The 6,591-nt window shown below is 37.0% G+C and overlaps 1 non-coding gene across 1 annotated transcript; it reads left to right on the top strand.

Annotated features, from left to right (window-relative positions):
* The first annotated feature begins 441 nt into the window (after nt 1-441).
* On the top strand, nt 442-571 carry LOC127691737 (small nucleolar RNA SNORA19). The gene has a single exon (XR_007979334.1). It is a non-coding gene; the product is annotated as a small nucleolar RNA SNORA19 (small nucleolar RNA).
* Nucleotides 572-6,591: the final 6,020 nt, after the last annotated feature.

The raw sequence follows: 6,591 nt of genomic DNA, 5'->3' as shown, positions 1-6,591 counted from the left end.
GGTCAGCCAGACAAAAACTGCATTCCAGAAATGGTAGAGGTAACTGACCTCATAAACCAAATGTACCTAACATATTTACAGAGCATTTCACCCAAACACAAAAGAGTATACCTTCTTCTCAGCAACACTTGGAACTTTCTCCAAAATTGACAACATACTTGAACATAAAGCAAGTCTCAACAGCTACAAGAAAATTGAAATAACACCCTGCATCCTATCTATCTAACCACCATGGATTAAAGCTGGATATCAACACCAACAGAAACTTACAAACTCATGGAAACTAAACAAGTCAGTGCTGAAGGAAAGATGGGTCAAGACAGAAATTAAGGGCTGGAGGCATGGCCCAGTGGCTAAGAGCACTGGCTGCTTTTCCAGGAGTCCTAAGTTCAGTTGCCAGCCACCACATTGAGGTTTACAACCCATCTATAATGAGTTCTATTGCACATTTCATTGACCTGCTTTCTTTTGAATATGTGAGCAGTGTTATTTCTTACATGCTATACAAACACTTGAAGGTTAATTAGCAGTGAATACATATAGCAATTCTGCTAGTCTCCTTCAGACAAAAAAAAATCAAAACAATATAATGAGTTCTGATGCCCTCTTCCACTTGCAGGTATGAGCACTTCCAGTATGCAGATAGAGCACTCATATGCACACATGCATAAAATAAATAAATCTTTTAAAAAGTATTTTTTTTAAAAAGGTAGAAAGAAATTAAAGATTTTATATGGTAATGAAAATGAAAACACAGCATACCTGAACTTAAGGGACACAGTGAAGGCAAGCACATAGCACTAAGTGCCTACATAAAAAATTGGAGAGATAGCACATTAGTAACAACAGCATACCTGAAAGCTCTAGGACAAAATGGAACAACCACACACAGCAGGACAGATGGCAAGAAACAAACAAACTTGGGAGGGGGGGTGGAATCAACAAAATAGAAACAACAAGAATAAGCAAAATCAATGAAATGAAGAGTTGGTTCTTTGAAAGAACCAGTAAGATTCACAACCCCTTAGCCAAGTTCACAAAAAGAAGATTCAAAAAAATAAAATAAAATTAGAGATGAAAGGGGGAAGAAACAACATACACTAAGGAAATCCAAAGAATCAAAATGATATACTTTAAAGTCTCTACCACACAGGAAAACCTAAAAGAAATGGATACATTTCATGCTATACCATACGTACCAAAAATAACTCAAGATCAAATAAGCAATCTAAACAAAGCCATTACCCCTAGCGAAATGGAAGCAGTAATGAAATGTCTCCCAATCGGAAAAAAAAAAGCCAAGAGCCTGATGGATTTGAAGCAGAATTCTTCCAGACCTTCAAAGATGAATAAATGTCAATAGTTTTTCAATTACTCTATAGCATAGAAGCAGAAGAAATGTATGTAACCCATTCTTTTCATAAGTTCCCTGTTACTCTGACACCCAAACCACACAAACATTCAACAAAAAAAAATATACAGACAAATGTCCCTTATGAGCAGAGATGCACAAACTCTCAACAAAATACTTGCAAAGGGAAAGCCAAGAACACATCAAAAAGATCATCCACAATAATCAAGTAGGCATCATCCATGAGATACAGGGATAGTTCAATAAATGTAAAACACCACATAAACAGGGTGAAATATAAAAATTACATAACATCTTATTAGATGCAGAAAAGACCTTTGACAAAAGCCCAACACCCTTGCATGATAAAAGTCCTGCAGAGATTACTATACAAAGGACATACTTCAATATAATAAAGGCAGTTTTCAGTAAGCCCATAGTCAATATCAACTTAAACAGAGAAAAACACAAAGCAATTCCACTATAATCAGGAACAAGACAAGGTTGTCCACCCTTTCCATGCATATTCAATATAGTACTTAAAGTGTCTTAGCTGAAACAGTAAGACTGAAGGCAATCAAGGGGATACAAATGGGAAAGGAAGGAGCATCTTTATTGATACTTGATATAAAGATGATATGATAGTTTGCCTAAGTGACCCTAAAAATTCCACTGGGAAATTCCCACAGCTAATAAACACTTTCACCTAAATAGCAGTATACATAATTAACTCAAAATATGTAGCCGTCTTACATACAAATGACAAATGGACTGAGAAAGAATTCAGGGAAACAACACTTTGCACAATAACTTCAGATAATATAAAGTATCTTAGGGTAACTCTAAGCAACCGAGTGAAAAACTCGTATAATAAAAATTTTAAGACATAAAGAAAAGAAATTGAAGAAGATATCAGAAAATAGAATGAACTTCCATGTTCATAGATGGGTAGGATTAATTCAGTAAAAATTTCTACCCTACCAAAAGCAATCTACAAATACAGTGAAATTCCCATCAGAATTCTAGCCCAATTCTTTAGAGTGATTTGAAAACAAAAACAAAAACAAAAACAAGCAAACCCAGAAACACTCATCAATAGAATCAAAGTGATGACCCAGACATAAATTTACACATCTATGCACATCTACCTGATTTTTGATAGAGAATCAATAAATACACAGTGGGGAAAAGACAGCATCTTCAGCAAACAGTGCTGAACAAAATGGATGGGTCCATTGAAATAGAGCTTTACTTATCTCCCTGCACAAAACTCAACCTCAAATGGAGAAAAGACCTCAACATAAAGCCATATGCCCTGAATCTGATAGAAGAAAAAGTGAAGAATAGTCTTAAACGCATTGGCACAGGAAAAGACTTTCTGAACAGAAGAGCACAGCACTAAGATTAACAATCAATAAATAGGACATTATGAACCTGAAAATCTGCATGCTGAAGAACACCATCAATAGGACAAAATGGCAGCCTACAGAACGAGAAAACATTTTTATCAACTATATGTCTGATAGAGGGCTAATATTTAAAATATATTAAAAATTCCCAAACCAGGATATCAAGAAAACAAATAACCCAATTTAAAAGGAGGGGTACAGATCTAAACAAAGAATTCTCAAAAGAGGTAACTCAAATGTCTGAGAACAGTTAAAGAACTGTTCGACATCCTCAGTCATCAGATAAATGTAAATCAAAACTACTTCCAGAGTTTACCATATACCTGTCAGAATGGCTAAGATCAATAAACAAGTGATAGCTCATGCTGGTGATGGTGCGGAGTAAGGGGAACACTCTTGTGTTGCAGGTGGGAATGCAAACTATGGGATGATCATGGCAGATCCTCAGGAAGATGGGATCAATCTAGATATAGCACTCTTGGACATACACCCAAAGGATGCTTCGTCTATCACAGATACACTTGCTTAACCATTCATTGTTGCTCTATTCATAATAGCCAGATATTGGAAGTAACCTAGATGTCCTTGAACAAATGAGTAGATAAATAAAATGTGGTACATTAACACAAGAAATATTACTCTGCTGTTAGAAAAATAAAATAATGAAATTTATAAGATGGAACTAGAAAAAAAAATCATCCTAAGTAACCCAGACCCAGAGAAACAAAGATGGTATCCATTTGTCTGTGTGTGGATATTAGCTGTTAAGTCAGTGATAATCAAGCTACAATCTATAGACCACAGAGGTTTGGTATACAGTAAGGCACTAGGTGCAAGAAGGGATTGCACAGATCTTGTTAAGAAAGGGAAATAGAATAGATCATTACATATGGATGGGGGTAGGGGACAGGAATTAAGAGAAATTAAGTGGGAAGAAAAGAGGGAAATAAGGGAGGGGATATGGGGAGATAGCTAAAATTAAAGGGCATTTTAGGGGCAGTCTGGAAACCAAATACAGTAGATTTCTATGTATGTATGTGTATATATACACATACATACCTATATAGATGACACCTCACTGACCAACTGAACATTTCTTGCTATCAAATGAAGTTTCCAGTACTGGAAATGGGTTACATCTAGTCGAGTTGTTGGCCAAAGGGGTTCTCTAGGAACCCCGAAACAACACAGCTAAAGGTATAGGTTGTTCTCCACCAACTGACTGCAAGGTTCATTGAACTGGATGAAGTCGGGTGGATGCCTACCTAGAGTCTTCCCCTGTGGACTGGACAGAAGGTACTCTACACACTACCAGTAGAGAAACATAAACCCCAACCCAGCTACAAAACCTTTAATCTACAGTGATGCTCTGCCTGCAAGACATACTAATGCAGTAGTGGCACAAATATCAGATTTGACTTTAAGCCCACTCCACCATGCCTGACGCTAGGAGACCAAGAACTTGAGACTAGGTAGCCCAGGGACCTGGGAGAAACCAAATCCTCCTGTTCTACTAAAGAAAGCTACCAGTAGAATCATGGTATGCACTCACTAATAAGTGGATATTAACCTAGAAAACTGGAATACCTAAAACATAATCCACACATCAAATGAGGTACAAGAAGAAAGGAGGAGTGGCCCCTTGTTCTGGAAAGACTCAGTGAAGCAGTATTCAGCAAAACCAGAACGGGGAAGTGGGAAGGGGTGGGTGGGAGGACAGGGGGAGAGAAGGGGGCTTATGGGACTTTCTGGGAGTGGGGGGCTAGAAAAGGGGAAATCATTTGAAATGTAAATAAAAAATATATCGAATAAAAAAAAAAAGAAAGCTACCAGTAAAATGACTCCTCACGGTATTCTGCTGTACTCAGAGATCAGTGCTTTGTTCGGCCGTCATCAAAGAGACTTCCTCTCCAGCAGATGGAAACAAACACAGGAACTCACACCCACAAAATACGCTGAGAGTGAGACAGCTTGGAACATGCCAGTCCTAAGTGGGATGTCTCTATCAAACACCTCCCCTTGGAGTTCAGGGAACCCTGCAGAAGAGGAAGCAGAGAGTTTAAGAGCCAGAAGGGATGGAAGACATCAAGGAAATGAGCCCTTCGAAACAGAGCAGGACAGAGCATGGAAACTCACAGAGATGCCGCAGTGTGCACTGGGTCTGTACCATGCGAGGTCCTAGAGCTAGGGGCCGAAGTGCCCCATCCCCAGCTCAGAAGCTGTCTCCAATTGACAACCACTTGCAGATGTAAAGGGGAAGCTACTACTAAGGGTTGGCCACATGCCCAGCAGTAGAAGGCCAACAAAAATAAATGCAATACAATCTTTGGGGGTTCCTTATTTCATTCATAATGTGATCTCGGGGCTTTTTAAAAATTCTTTTTTTAAAGAGTTATTTATTTATTATATGTAAGTACACTGTACTGTCTTCAGACACTCCAGAAGAGGGCATCAAATCTCACTATGGATGGTTGTTAGCCACCATGTGGTTGCTGGGATTTGAACTCAGGACCTTCGAAAAAGCAGTCAGTGCTCTTAACTGCTGAGCCATCTCTCCAGTTCCTCTATCGTTTTTTGTTTTTGTTTTTACTTTATTCTTTTTTACCCTATCCTAGAGATTTTTTGCATAAATATCACAGTGTCTGGTCTTGTTTTTATAGGATGACTGGGTGTGAAAACCAGTAGATCTCTACATCTGTATCTGTTTCCTGTACCTTTTCTTAGGCTCTTTTCCTCCTGATTGTTTTGTTCTATTCTGCTGTGTTTATTTTTCTTTTATCTTATTATACTATATTCTATCTCATTATTATCCCTTAGAAACCTGGTTGTTTTCTGTTGAGAGACGGAAAGAGGGTGGTCCAGATGAGAGAAGCAGTAGGAAGGTACTGAAAAGAATAGAGGGAGATAAAACTATAACAACTATGTAGTTATATTTTATATGAAAATATAAAATTTATATGAAATATAAAAGTTTATATGGAAATATAATTTTTTTCAATAAAAGAAAAAAGGTAAAAAGAAAATATAACCCATGAATTTGAAAGAGAGCAAGGAAGAGTGTGTGAGGAGCACTGGACCGGAGGAAGGTAAAGAAGAAATGATTTAATCATATACTAATCTAAAAATGAAAAATAAATAATTTAACAAATTATAGCTGGGTGTGGTGGTGCACACCTTTAATTCCAGGGGCAGGTGAATCATTATGAGTATAAGGCCTGCCTAATCTAAAAAAAAAAGGAGGAAGAAAAGAAAGAAAGAAAGAAAGAAAGAAAGAAAGAAAGAAAGAAAGAAAGAAAGAAAGAAGGAAAGAAAGAAAAAGAGAGAGAAAGGATAGAAGAGAGAGTGAATTAAATTTGTGTAATTATCTTTAGAAAGCCATTTGGTAACACATATTAAATGTTTAAAATGTTAATGTCCTTGAACCAAGTGATTACTTTTAATGATCTGTCTTAAGAAACAGAAAAAACAAATAAGTGTAACACCAACGACCATATAGTATTATTTGTGATAAAGCTGAAATGTACAAATGTATCAAAGAGAGCATTTTGTAGTCACTTAAGCATATACTAGGAATAATTATACATCAAGCATTCTGAAGTTCTTCATTTAAGGACAACATGCATTTGATTATATTTCAATTGTGTGTTTATGTACAGTTTTGTCTTCCATATACTCTTTTCTCTTTAAGTTTCCAAATAGGCATAAATAGTTCTTCAGTCCTAAAATATATATCACATTGTCAGACTGTTAAATACAGACTCCGAACGGAAGCAGGTGCTGGGTGGACACACGCACCTGTAAGTCATCAGTGCCTTCCATCAATTCCAGGGA

This window comes from Apodemus sylvaticus, chromosome 8 (genome assembly GCF_947179515.1).
Source record: "Apodemus sylvaticus chromosome 8, mApoSyl1.1, whole genome shotgun sequence".
Taxonomy (NCBI): Eukaryota; Metazoa; Chordata; class Mammalia; order Rodentia; family Muridae; genus Apodemus; species Apodemus sylvaticus.
This window is presented reverse-complemented; position numbering and strand designations above follow the sequence as displayed.